The following is a 14,742-nucleotide window of genomic DNA, read 5'->3' as shown; positions in this document are numbered from 1 at the left end:
CATGAATCAGCCATGGAGTTACACGTATTCCCCATCCCGATCCCCCCTCCCACCTCCCTCTCCACCCGATTCCTCTGGGTCTTCCCAGTGCACCAGGCCCGAGCACTTGTCTCATGCATCCCACCTGGGCTGGTGATCTGTTTCACCATAGATAATATACATTCTGTTCTCTCGAAACATCCCACCCTCGCCTTCTCCCACAGAGTCCAAAAGTCTGTTCTGTACATCTGTGTCTCTTTCTCTGTTTTGCATATAGGGTCATCGTTACCATCTTTCTAAATTCCATATACATGCGTTAGTATACTGTATTGGTCTTTATCTTTCTGGCTTACTTCACTCTGTATAATGGGCTCCAGTTTCATCCATCTCATTAGAACTGATTCAAATGAATTCTTTTTAATGGCTGAGTAATATTCCATGGTGTATATGTACCACAGCTTCCTTATCCATTCGTCTGCTGATGGGCATCTAGGTTGCTTCCATGTAAACAGTGCTGCTTCTATTGTAAACAGTGCTGCGATGAACATTGGGGTGCACGTGTCTCTTTCAGATCTGGTTTCCTTGGTGTGTATGCCCAGAAGTGGGATTGCTGCATCATATGGCAGTTCTATTTCCAGTTTTTTAAGGCATCTCCACACTGTTCTCCATAGTGGCTGTACTAGTTTGCATTCCCACCAACAGTGTAAGAGGGTTCCCTTTTCTCCACACCCTTTCCAGCATTTATTGCTTGTAGACTTTTGGATAGCAGCCATCCTGACTGGCATGTAATGGTACCCCATTGTGGTTTTGATTTGCATTTCTCTGATGATGAGTGATGTTGAGCATCTTTTCATGTGTTTGTTAGCCATCTGTATGTCTTCTTTGGAGAAATGTCTGTTTAGTTCTTTGGCCCATTTTTTGATTGGGTCATTTATTTTCCTGGAATTGAGCTGCAGGAGTTGCTTGTATATTTTTGAGATTAATCCTTTGTCTGTTGCTTCATTTGCTATTATTTTCTCCCAATCTGAGGGCTGTCTTTTCACCTTACTTATAGTTTCCTTTGTTGTGCAAAAGCTTTTAAGTTTCATTAGGTCCCATTTGTTTATTTTTGCTTTTATTTCCAATATTCTGGGAGGTGGGTCATAGAGGATCTTGCTGTGATTTATGTCGGAGAGTGTTTTGCCTATGTTCTCCTCTAGGAGTTTTATAGTTTCTGGTCTTACATTTAGATCTTTAATCCATTTTGAGTTTATTTTTGTGTATGGTGTTAGAAAGTCTTCTAGTTTCATTCTTTTACAAGTGGTTGACCAATTTTCCCAGCACCACTTGTTAAAGAGGTTGTCTTTTTTCCATTGTATATCCTTGCCTCCTTTGTCGAAGATAAGGTGTCCATAGGTTCGTGGATTTATCTCTGGGCTTTCAATTCTGTTCCATTGATCTATATTTCTGTCTTTGTGCCAGTATAAGATACTGTTAAAGAGACTGAACTAAAATTCCAAATCCATCTATATGCCCTGTTTATGAAATATGGGCTGAGTCACTTCAGTTGTGTCTGATTCTGTGACCCCATGAACTGTAACCCGCTGGGCTCCTCTGTCCATGGGATTCTCCAGGCAAGAATACTGGAGTCGGTTGTCATTTTCTCCTCCAGGGGAGCTTCCCGACCCGGGGATCAAACCCATGTCTCTTATGTCTCCTGCTTTGGCAGGCAGGTTCTTTACCACTAGCGCCTCCTGGGAAGCCCATTTATGAAATACACTACGTAAAACAGCACAGTTAAAAGTAAAAAGATGCTAACATACCAAGATAAATCTCGTAGTTATATTATTATCAGATCAAACAGACCTCAGGCAAAAAAAAAAAAGTGATAGACCCTGAAAAAGTTTTCACAAATTTGTAAGAATTCTTAGTATTAGAGTCTACATTCTCTAAGAAATTCTCAAGAGAATTGAGTTAGAATTAACAACAAATTAGTTTTTTTTTAAATTTCCAAATATAATTAGTTTTTAAAGAACACTTCTGAATTACCATGTGTCAAAGAAGAAAATGTAATGGAAATTAGAAAATATTAGTGAACTTTTTTAATCTGGATGCAGGTTACAAAAGTAGTCTTACTTTTGAAAATGCATCAACCACTTATGATTACTCACTCTTCTGTATATAACATTTCAGTAAAATGTTTACAGAAAAAACTAAAACCTTTAAAGCATCCAGGGGGGAAAATATTAAGTTCAAAAGTGACAGTGCGGTAAACAGCTTACTTTACGTCAGCAACAAAGGAAGCCAGATGAAAGCAAAGCGACATTTTCAGCGTGCTGAAAGAAAACTGCCCACCCAACAAAAACATTTCAAGACTGAGGTTGAAATAAAAACTTTTTCAGACAAAACCGTTAGTTTGCCAGCAGCCGACTCACGCTCAAGAAAATATTAAGTTCTATTACTTCAGCCAAGAGAAAAGTAATGCAAGAAGGAGCAAGGAATAAAGTAAATACATGTGAAAATGTAAACCTAGATTGTGTAAAACAATGTTTCCTGAAGTTAAGAAAAATGATAGAATTAAAATATACACAAGGAAAAAAACGTTCTGAGGTAGTAAATGGAGTTAAAGTTTTCCAAGTGCATGATTGTGAGGGAGGCCAGTAAAAACACTGATGAAATCTGCATTTTTATAAGCATGCATTATCGTTCTAAGGGCTTCCCTGGTGGCTCAGTTGGTAAAGAATCCGCCTGCAATGTGGGGGACCTGGGTTCAATCCCTGGGGTGGGACGATCCCCTGGAGAAGGGCATGGCTACCCACTCCAGTGTTCTTGCCTGGCGAATCCCATGGACAGAGGAGCCTGGTGGGCCACAGTCCACGGGATCACAAAGAGTCGGACTCGGCTGAGAGACTAAGCGCAGCACATTATGTTTTCTAAGGGAATCACTAAAATAAGAAAATAATTGCAATTTCCAAATGTTCCGAGGGAAAGCAATGATTTTTTTAAAGCCACACACATACAAAACAACCTAAAAGATGGCCAGAGAAGATAAAAAGGAACATAAGGGGTACAAACAGCAAACAAAACAATACAGTAGATTTAAACCTAGGTTTAAGTGTCAGATCAGTTCTGACATTAAATTTACATGGGCTAAATATTCCAGCTAAAGGTCAGTTTGTCACGCTGGATTTCTTAAAATTCCAACTCTGTTATTTATAAGAGATGCAGCAAAACCATTAAGATGCAGACAAATTAAAAATAACAGGATGGGGAAAATAACCATAGAAATACCAAAAGAAAGCTGGAATGGTTAAGTTAATATTAGACAACATATGCTTTAAGGCAAAATCTTTGCTGGAGATAAAGAGGGACATCATAATAAAAATAATAAAAGATTTACTTCATTAGGAAGATAAAACTTTTTTAAACTTGTGTGTCCCTAATAACATGGTCTCAAAATACGTAAAGCAAAAATTGACAGAACCACAAGGATAGTTAAGTCCACAGTAAAAATGAGCAGTTTAAATTTATCTCTCAGCAATTGATAGAACAAGTAAACCCAAAGAAGTAAAAAGAATATGTGAACCGTACAGTGAATTTTATGTAACGGACCTGTATTTGTGGAGCACTGTATTCAGCAACTACAGAATACATTTTCCTTTGAAGCACACAGTGTTATAAAGCAAGACTGAAGGAAATAATCCCTTGGCCAAATGCTGCTTAGTTAGGAATCCGTTTCAAAAACAATGAGAGAAATATCCATTCTTTGGGAACCAGTTCTAAATAATCCATTGATCAAGGAAAGAATTCTAGGAAAAGTACAGATTTTTAACAGAAAAGTAATGAAAATACTGCATTTCAAAACTTGTGCAATGCAGCTAAACTAGCACTTTGAAGGAAATTTGTGAGGCCTTAGGTTTATAAATACTAGATATTACAATATATGCTTATGTAATGTATGTTGCATATATGTAATATATAATGCATGCTGCACGCTAAATCACCTCAGTCATGTCCAACTCTTTGTGACCCTATGGACTGTAGCCCGCCAGGCTCCCCTGTGCCTGGGATTCTCCAGGCAAGAATACTGGAGTGGGTTGCCATGCCCTCCTCCCGGGGATCTTCCCAACCCAGGGAAGGAATGGCATCTCTTTTGTCTCCTGCATTGGCAGGCAGGTTCTTCACTACTAGTGCCACCTGGATTCCCATATACTATGACATTATGTATAAAACAGAAAGACTGTTGCAGCCTCATGGGCTGTAACCTGCCTGGCTCCTCTGTCCATGGGCCTTCCCAGGCAGGAATACTGGAATGGGTTGCCTCTTCCTTCTCCAGGGATCTTCCCGACCCAGGGATTAAACCCACATCTCCTGCATTGGCAGGCAGATTCTTTACCACTGAGCCACCTGGAAAGCCCACTGTGTATAAAATATAAAAGAATGAAAAGAATGAGCTTAGCATCCATCTCAAAAAGTTAGAAAAATAAACCTACGAGCATATAAAGGAAATAACAAAGAACAGATATGAGGGAAATAGAAAGCTTTCAATAAAGAGAATCAACAAAACAAGCCGGCTATTTAAAATTGAAGATCTGCTGTAAATTTTGAGCAAGATAAAGGCACTAAGGCTGTTATTGGAAATGGGGGAGAAACATCATTACAGCTTAAAAGTATTAAAAAGATGAGCGCAGGGCATGTGCCACTTCACAAAGACACTCAGTCCACTTTCTGGCCACCAAGTTGTGTGCCCAGCTCGGACTTCATCCACACTGGGGAGAGGTATGTTTTTCTGATCCTCCTGAATTAAACCACATGGGCAAGAAGAACACTGAATAAAGAGAGATTATGAACAACTTTATGCAAGCAAACTTGAAAATTTTAGATACCTTGGGTAAATTCCTGGAGGGAAAAAATATAAACTCAAAAAGAAGTTAAAATCTAAATAGTACTATAACTACTAAAGAAATTAAGCTAGTCAGAACTCCAAATCCAAATGACTTTATTGGGAAAGTTCTACGAAGAAAAAAGAAAAAAATTTCACAAACTCTCCCAAAGAATAAATAAATATGAAACACTCATTTTATGAGACTAGCATGTCCCTGAAGTAATATGAGACAAGAAAATTATAATCTCTCTCAGTGAGATTAGATGTGACCAGAGATGTGGAAATCCTAAATAAAATTCCAGGGGTTCAGGGCAGGTGGTGTCATGTATAGAAAAGACATACCATTGTGACTAAGTTCAGGTTAAATCCTGGGAAGGCAAAGTTGGCTTCATACTGGAGTATCAATCCACTGGCAATGTATAAAGTAGTTGATGAAATTAAACATACATTCATGATTTAAATGAATTAACAACCCTTAAGCAAACTACAGGGCTTCCCTGGTGGCTCAGTGGTAAAGAACCCACCCAGAGACACGGGAGACACAGGTTCGATCCCTGGGTCGGAAAGGTCCCCTGGAGGAGGAAATGGCAACCCGCTCCAGTATTCTTGCCTAGGAAATGTCATGGACAGAGAAGCCTGGTGGGCTACAGTCCATGAGGTCACAGAGGGTCAGACACGACTGAGACTGAACTCTCAGCCATGAAGGGTCAGGAGTTCTGGCCTGGAGAAGGGAATGGCAACCCACTCCAGTATTCTTGCAAGGAGAATCCCATGGACAGAGGAGCCTGGTGCGCCCCCGTCCATGGGGTCACCAAGAGTCTGACACGACTGAGTGACTAACACACACACATGGTTAGATATACCCTGAGTATAGAGTCACAATATCAAAGACACCAGCACTCCTTGTGGGTTCTCAAAGGGTCGAACTCAACTTACTGACTAAACAGCAGCACTTCTTGTGGAAGGCAGAAGAGTGCTTCCCCCTGCCCCGACTCAAGATGCCCATGTTCTAAACCATCAAATCTATGAATATGTTAAGTTACATGGCAGAGGGGAGTTAAGTTTGCCAGTGGGATTGATTGCTAATCAGCTGAGCTCAGTAGGGAGATTGCCCTCAATAACCTAGGTGAGCCCAGCATAATTACAGTAGTCCTTAAATGTGGAAGAAAGTGGCAGAAGAGGAGGAACCGGAAAGTGGCCGTGTGTGAGGGACTCTGCCTAGTGCTGCTGGGCTTTGAAGATGGAGGAAGGGGTCATGGGCCAAGGACACAGGCAGCCTCTAGAAGCTGCAAACACTGAGGAGACATATTCTCCTGTAGAGACCCCAGAAAGGATACTTTCCTTCTGATAACCTTGCTTGTTAGCCTGGTGAGACCCATTTTAGACTTCTGACCTCCAGAACTGTTACGTTCATCCATCTGTGTTGTTTTAACCTGGTGATTTGTTACTGCAGCAATGAGAAACTAATACACTCCTCAAATTGAATTACAGATTAAATGCATTTCCCAATAAAATCTGCATCAGGTTTCTGTGAGACTTGACAAATGAATCCGGAAATGGACATAGAAGGACTTCTCCAGTGGTCCAGTGGTTCAGTATCCGCCTGCCAGTGCAGGGGACATGGGTTCAATCCCTGGTCAGGGAAGATTCCACATGCCTTGGACCAACCAAGCCCATGCGCCACAACTGCTGAAGCCCACACACTGTAGAGCCTGTGCTCCACAGCAAGGGAAGTCACTGTTAGGAGACACTCCCGCTTGTTGCAACTAGCGAGGAGCCCCCATTCGTGGCAACTGGGGAAAGCCCAGTGCATCCAAAAATTAACTAATTAAATGTACATAGAAGATCAGAGGGCCAAGAAGAGGAATCTTGAATAAGATGGGATGGCTTTCTTAGCCGGGCACCTAGACCTACTCAGTGAGCAGTGATTCAGACACAAAATAACATAGTGTGATTCCTTTGGGATGAAGTTTAAAAACAGGCTTAACCTAAACTGTATTCTTCAGGGATGCTTCTAGGGTAAGAGAAAACCTCTGAAGACTGAGATGAAGATAAGTCAGAGCACAGCTACTGGGGGAGTGGGGAGGAGAGGAGAAGGACCAGAGGATGTGGGCTGGGATGCTGGTTGTATTCTATTTCTTTTTTTTTTAGTTGGAGGATAACTGCTTTACAACGTTGTGTTGGTTTCTGCCATCCATTAACATGAATCAGCTATAGGTATGCATATGTCCCATCCCTCTTGGATCTCCCACCCACCTTCCACACCTCCAGGTTGTCACAGAGCATCGGGTTGATGTGTTATACAACAACTTCCCATTAGCTATCCATTTTACGTATGGTAATATATATATTTCAATGCTACTCTCAATTTGTCCCACCCTCTCCTGCCCCCACTGTGTCCATAATCTCTTCTCTATATCTGAGTCTCTATTCCTGCCCTGCGAATAGGTTCATCAGTACCATTTTTTCTAGATTCCATACGTATGCATTAATATACAATATTTGTTTTTTCTCTTTCTGACTTACTTCACTCTGTAATAACAGGCTCTGGGTTCATCCACCTCACTCAAACTAACTAAAATCCATTCCTTTTTATGGCTGAGTAATACTCCATTGTGTATATGCACCACAACTTCTTTATCCATTCATCTGTAGACAGACAGCTAGATTGTGCATGTCCTGGCTGCAGTAAATAGTGCTGCAGTGAACACTGGTGTACATCTGTGTTTTTCAATGATGGTCTTCTTGGAGTTTGCTCAGTAGTGGGATTGTTGGATCATATGGTCGTTTTATTTTTAGTTTTTAAACAAATTTCCATACTGTTCTCCATAGCGGCCGTATCAGTTTGCATTCCCACCAACAGTGCAAGAGGGTTCCCTTTTCTCCACATCCTCTCCAGCATTTATTGTTTATAGATTTTTTTGATGACAGCTATTCTGACTGGTGTGAGGTGACACCTTATTATAGTTTTGATTTGCGTTTCTCTTATAATAAGTGGTGCTGAGCATTTTTTCATGTGTTTATTAGCCATCTGTATGTCTTCTTTGGAGAAAAATCTGTTTAGATCTTCTAACCCACTTTTTTGATTGGGTTGTTTATTCTTCTGATATTGAGCTGCATGAGCTGCTTATATGTTTTGGAGATTAATCCTTTGTCAGTTGCTTCATTTGCAATTATTTTCTCCCATTCTGGTGGTTGTCTTTTCATCTTGTTTATGGTTTCCTTTGCTGTGCAAAAACTTTTAAGTTTAATTAGGTCCAATAAAAACAGTGGTTAGATGCCATGAAGTAGGAGGCAATGCCTTAACGGTATGGATGTTGTCAGGCCCAAGGGCCTCTTCCATCCTTGTTAAAGGGAGTGCTAACCTTCTCTCCTTTCATACAACACCATATTCTATTTCTCAAGTGGGTGGTGGTGACACAGATGGTTGCCTCATAATTCTGTTAAATTGTACATTTTTTTAAAGGAACATTACAAGTATAATATTAAAATCCCCCCAATTTAATGTACTAAAATCAATTCAGTTCAGTCATTCAGTCGTGTCCGACTCTTTGCAACCCCGTAACTGCAGCACGCCAGGCCTCCCTGTCCATCACCAACTCCCAGAGTTTACCCAAACTCATGTCCGTTGAGTCGGTGATGCCATCCAACCATCTCATCCTGTCGTCCCCTTCTCCTCCTGCCTTCAGTCTTTCCCAACATCAGGGTCTTTTCAAATGAGTCAGCTCTTCGCATCAGGTGACCAAAATATTGGAGTTTCAGCTTCAACATCAGTCCTTCCAATGAACACTCAGGACTGATTTCCTTTAGGGTGGACTGGTTGGATCTCCTTGCAGTCCAAGGGACTCTCAAGAGTCTTCTCCAACACTACAGTTCAAAAGCATCAATTCTTCGGCGCTCAGCTTTCTTTATAGTCCAACTCTCACATCCATACATGACTACTGGAAAAACCATAGCCTTGACTAGACAGACCTTTGCTGATGGCATCCGGTCCCATCACTTCATGGCAAATAGTTGGGGAAACAGTGGAAACAGTGGCTGACTTTATTTTTTTATGCTCCAAAATCACTGCCGATGGTGATTGCAGCCATGAAATTAAAAGACGCTTACTCCTTGGAAGGAAAGTTATGACCAACCTAGACAGCGTATTAAAAAGCAGAGACATTACTTTGCCAACGAAGGTCCATATTAAAATCAGATGACTCTAATTCCAGGCAGTCAAAATGGTGGAAAGCTCCCCAGTTCATTCTTTGAAGGAGCCAGCACTTGAATACTCAAATTAAAGTTTGAGTACTCAAATACTCAAGTTAAAGATAGAAAAAAAAAAAAAAAGGCAACTGTAGACGAGCCTTAGTTAGAGCTTCCAAACAGAATATTAGCAATCAGAATTGAGCGGCAGTCAGTATTACAACATGACTAAGCAGGGTTTACTCTTAGGAAGATATCTCCCCACAGAGTCTAATTGAGCCACGTAACTCATCCCACCACCAAACTGAACCACATCAGTAAATTTGGGAAGGGAACGCTTAGATATAGCAGACATTTCTAACAGGAACAGGTGTAGGAATAGACAGAAGCTGCTTACCATCAAGCATCAGAAAGTGCTTCCCAGGTGGCCCTAGTGGTAAAGGATCCACATGCCACCGCAGGCGACCTAAGAGATGAGTGCAATCCCTGGGTCAGGCAGCTCCCCTGGAGGAGGGCGTGGCAACCCATTCTTGCCTGGAGAATCCCCAAGAACAGAGGAGCCTGGCGAGCTGCAGTCCATGGGGTCACAAACAGTCAGACACGACTGAGCATCTAAATACGCACATCAGAAAACGCTCGTCTTGGAAGTCCTTGGAGGTTCTGCGCTTCAAGAAGCACAGAAGTAAATGTGCATTAATGGCCTTCTCTGGCAGGAGCTCAGAGCAGGGAAGAAGGGCCAGGAATCAATACCCCCACAAGCCGCTTGAGATTTCATAGCCCTGGCTCAGAAATGCTGAATTTTAATTGCGTGCTCAGTCGCTGAGTGCAGTGGTGTCTGACTCTTTGCGACCACATGCACTATAGCCCTAGAGGCTCCTCTGTCCACGGGATTTTTCAGGCAAGAATACTGGAGCAGGTTGCCATTTCCTCCTCCAGGGTATCATCCTGACCCAGGGATATAACCTGCATCTCCTGCTTGGCAGGCTGATTCTTTACCACCGAGCCATATGGGAAGCCTGAATTTTCATTAATTTTAATTAACTTAAAGTAAGGATGCCATTGTTTTCCCCTGGCCCAGGCCCAAACTCCATCGCAGCCCCCCCACCCCATGCCCCTCACACAAGCACAAACGGTCCAAGAACACTCACCATGGCCATGTAAGAGCTAACAATGGAAAACAACCAAATGGGAACTGGTGAGATGATGGCAGAACTGTTGTCAATTCATACACGTGAATATTCTGCTCACTCAGTGAACGGCCCAGGGCTGGGAATGCTAACACATCTCTCCGCTCCGCCCAGTAGTCTTACCACAGTTGACTGTTTGCCCAGGCTGCGATTCTGCCATTTCACCCCTGGGCATTCATCCCAGACAGCTGAGCACACATATCATGAAAAGAGAGGGGCTCCAAAGTTCACAGCAGCCAGACACACGAGAGCGTCAGACTGGAAACGCAAGGTGTGGACGAGCCAGGCAATGGAAGAGTTACAGCAATGACAAAGCCACAGGAGCTCGCCCGTAACATCACAGAATCACCCCACGCGCGAAAACAGCAGCTGCTGGGGCCAGGAGGCTGCTGACCAGACAGAACCTTCTGGAATGATGGGAGGCAGATTTCTACAGAGTCACCTGGGTGCTGCTTATGGGCACGCAGCTCATGTGCACTGAGGCATGCGCTTTAACCCTTGATGTACACCTACTGTACCTAGGTCTTTCAAAGCCTAAATACCAGTGAAACACACTGACAACTAGAAATCCATCAACCTTGTTGATGAAACGAGCAAACCGCAGGAGGATGTGTCCCCCCCCCCCCCCCCCCGCACCATTCATACAAAGTTTAAAATCACGTAAAACAGCACTACAACATTTATAGCCACGTGGTTCACTGATTCACATGCTCGGTCACATTTGACTCTCTGGGACCCCGTGGACTGTAGCCCGCCAGGCTCTTCTGTTCATGGGATTCCCCAGGCCAGAATACTGGAGCGGGTTGCCATTTCCTCTTCCAGGGGATCTTCCCAACCCAAGGAATGAACCCATGTCTCCTGCATTGGTAGGCAGATTCTTTAGCACTAGTACCACCTGGGAAGCCCTTAGGGCCACATAGTATATAATAAAATGCAAAATCATATAAGGGAAAGACGGGCTTCCTTGGTGGCTCAGATGGTAAAGAATCTGCCTGCAATTCGGGAGACCCGGGTTGGATCCCTGGGTCAGGAAGAGCCCCTGGAGAAGGGAATGGAATGGGAATGGCAACCTACTCCAGTCTTCTTGCCTGGGAAATCCCATGGACAGAGGAGCCTGGCACACTACAGTCCATGGGGTCGCAAAGAGTCGGACATGACTGAGCGACTAATACACACACACACACACAAGAGAAAGACTAACTCCAAATTCTAGACAACATCACCTTCTAGGGCAGTGACAGAAGTGTCCAGGGCTGAGCTGGGGACCATGAACCTCGACTGCAATTGTCAAGTTTTATTTCTTCTGGTCAGTGGTGCACACATGTTAAACTATCACCAGTGTTTTTGTGACAAGCCTAGGCTCACTCTTTTTTTAAAAAAAAAAAAAAAGATTTATTTTTGGTTGTGCTGGGTCTTCATTGCCGCTCACAGGTTTTCTCTAGTTGCGAGAAAGGCAGAGAGCAGGCTCGGTAGTTGTGGCTCAGGGGCTACATTCCTCCTTGGCATGTGGAATCTTCCCAGACCAGGGATTGAACCCACATCCTCTGCATTGGCAGGTGGATTCTTATCCACTGCACCACCAGGGAAGTCCCCAAAGATCACTCTGAATAAAACTGTAATTGGGATCATGTCCCACCCTTGCTCAAAATCCTGCCATGGCTCCCCAGTGCCCTCAGAGTAAGACCGTCCCTCTCGTCCTGAGTGTCCGGCCCCATTCCCTCCAGATTTCCCCTCCTCCCCTGTGTTTCTTCCATCCCCACATCTCTGCCCCAGGTTTGTTTCTGCCTTGGAACCCGTACACCCGCTGTTCCCCCCGCCTTGCCTTGTGTACCCATCTCTTGGCTGCCTCTTTCCTGACACAGGTTAACTGAAATCTCAACTTCCCCCAGCCACGCCAGCTTGTTCCTACAAACAGTAGTTCTTTGTTCCACATTTCCTGTGTCCCTGATCTGCCTAGAAGCCCCCCGAAGGGAAGGATCCCCTGTCTGGTTTATCCTTGCTGTGTCCCCAGGGTCCCGGGCAGTGCTGAGCTGAGCTTCAAGCCTGTGGACACTCCCACAAGGCTCTGCCAGCCATGACCACCAGGAGGCACCCACAGGTCATAAGTAAATGCTTGGATACCTTCGAATAGTGCAGGTCCAAGGCCCCAGAGAAAGGCGGGCGGGACAGACCTGGGGATGGGAAGGATCAGGCCGTCTCTGAGCACAGAGCTGCCCCCAAGCGCCTGTTATCCTGTGTGAGGGATTCTTATTCCGCCTGAGCAGGACAGACGTAGAGACTGAGGCTTGGGTGCGTCCTGGAAAGGTCTCGGGTTCTGACTGCTCCCAGATGGCCTGGCTGTGCCCTCTCAGCCCCGGACGGATGGAGGGTGGGCAGAGGCGCGGGGACTCTGATCTCAGGCAGGGCCTGTGATACCCACTGAGCAGCCTGTCCTGGCTGGAAGGATCAAGTCAGGGCCACCAAGGGCTCAGGCCGACTCTCCCAAACTCAGGGGAACTTAGCTCATGTAGGTGGCCCCGTACCTGCCTGAACCTCGCAGCCCCGCATGGGGAAACTGAGACCCAAAGACAGGCTGGAGCAGTCCCCAGGGCACCAGGACTGCATATGTGCTCTATACCCAGTGCTGCCTCCTGGGCGCGTGGGGGGCTTCTGGGGGAGAGCAGGCAGGGTACCCCTCACCCACTTCCTTCCAGCCATTCAACAGGTGGGGAGCTGGGTCTGGGCCTCATTCACGCTCACCCGGGAGCCCCGGTCCAAAGCCGAGCCTTGCTGTGTGGCCTCAAGCAGACTCCCGACCCTCTCTGGGCCTGAGTCCATGACCACAGGGAGCTTCTACATGCCATTTTGTTAGAAGAAATCAGTTCTAGGTTGTTGTCCACCAAGTAGGAATGACTCGTTGCCCTTTCCTGGGGGCCAGGATCCTTTTAGAAGGTGTAAGACCTCGGTGTTACCAATGCACTGTTGTTTGTGTGTGTGTGCTGTGTGCTCAGTCCTGTCTGACTCTTTGCGACCCCGTGGACTGTAGCCCACCAGGCTCCTCTGTCCATGGCATTCTCCAAGCAAGCATCCTGGAGCGGGTTGCTGTTTCCTCCTGCAGGGGATCTCCCCTGCCCAGGGATTGAACCTGAGTCTCCGGCACTGGCAGGCAGTGCTGTTTTTTCAGCTGAGGTGAAATTCACATAATCTCACCATTCACATACCCTTTTGAAGTGGGCAATCCCAGGGCACCTAGTGCATGCACAGTACTGTGCAGAAACAAGCAACAGAAAAGGGAAACCCTGTATGACTAACAGCTGGTCTTTCAGCAGAACCTCTGCAGGCCAGAAGGGAGTGGCAGGATATATTCAGAGTACTGAGAGGGAAAAATCTACAGCCAAGATTACTCTACCTGGCAAGGATTTCATTCAAAATTGATGGAGAAATCAAACGCTTTACAGACAAGCAAAAGTTAAGAGAATTCAGCACCACCCAGCCAGCTTTACAACAAATGCTGAAGGGACTCCCGTAGGCAGAAAACATAAGAGAAGGAAAAGACCTACAGAAATAAACCCGAAACAATTAAGAAAATACCAATAGGAACACATATGTCAATAATTACTTCAAATGTAAATGGGTTAAACGCTTCAACCAAAAGACACTGACTGGCTGGCTGGATACAAAAACAAGACCCATTTATATGCTGTCTACAAGAGACCCGCTTCAGACCTAGAGATCCATACAGACTGAAAGTGAGAGGATGGAAAAAGATATTCCTTGCAAATGGAACTCAAAAGAGCTTGGATAGCAATTCTCATATCAGACAAAATAGACCTTAAAATAAAGAATATTATGTGATAAGGAAGGACACTAACAGAGCTAACAAGGACCTAGAAGAAATAAAGAACCAGAGACAAGCAACTTTGTGCAACCGCAACCTCTATCGAATTCCAGAACTTTCACCACCTCAAGTGGAAATCTGTCCCCATGAGGGTTACTCCCCATCCTCCTCCCTCAGCCCCTGGCAACCACCGATCTGCTTCCCATCTCTGTGGTTTTGCCTGTTCTCTTCATTTCATGTAAATGGAATCACGCACTGTGTGGTCTTTTTTTGTCTGGCTGCTTTTACTCGGCATGATGTTTTCAAGATACATCCACACTGTAGGACGTGTCACTGCTTTCCTTTCTATGGCAGAATAATATTCCATTGGGTGGACTTACCAGACGTTCATCCACTCATCTGTCGACGGATACTTGAGTTGTTTCCACCTTTTGGCTAAGGGGAATTGTGCTCTTAATAACATGGGTGCAAAAATATCTATTTGCATCCTTGCCTTCAGTTCTTTTGGTTATGTACCTAGGACTGGAACTTCTGGATCATAAGGTAATTCCATGTTTTTTTGAGGCATTTAACTGGTTGTTTTTTTTTTTTGTTTTTTTTTTTTTTTTTATGACTAAAAGGTCACGGCTCTTGGCCAAGCTGGGAATATCATGCTTGGAAATTTCCAGCAAGTTATTTTCAGTAATCACTGCCCAACCTCCCTACCC

At 44.4% G+C, this 14,742-nt stretch overlaps 1 non-coding gene across 1 annotated transcript; it reads right to left on the bottom strand.

Annotated features, from left to right (window-relative positions):
* Positions 1 to 8,104: 8,104 nt before the first annotated feature.
* LOC133063033 (U6atac minor spliceosomal RNA) lies at positions 8,105 to 8,230 on the bottom strand. Its single transcript, XR_009694342.1, has one exon. It is a non-coding gene; the product is annotated as a U6atac minor spliceosomal RNA (small nuclear RNA).
* Between the last annotated feature and the right edge of the window lie 6,512 nt (positions 8,231 to 14,742).

Source organism: Dama dama, chromosome 9 (genome assembly GCF_033118175.1).
Source record: "Dama dama isolate Ldn47 chromosome 9, ASM3311817v1, whole genome shotgun sequence".
In the NCBI taxonomy this organism is placed as follows: Eukaryota; Metazoa; Chordata; class Mammalia; order Artiodactyla; family Cervidae; genus Dama; species Dama dama.
This window is presented reverse-complemented; position numbering and strand designations above follow the sequence as displayed.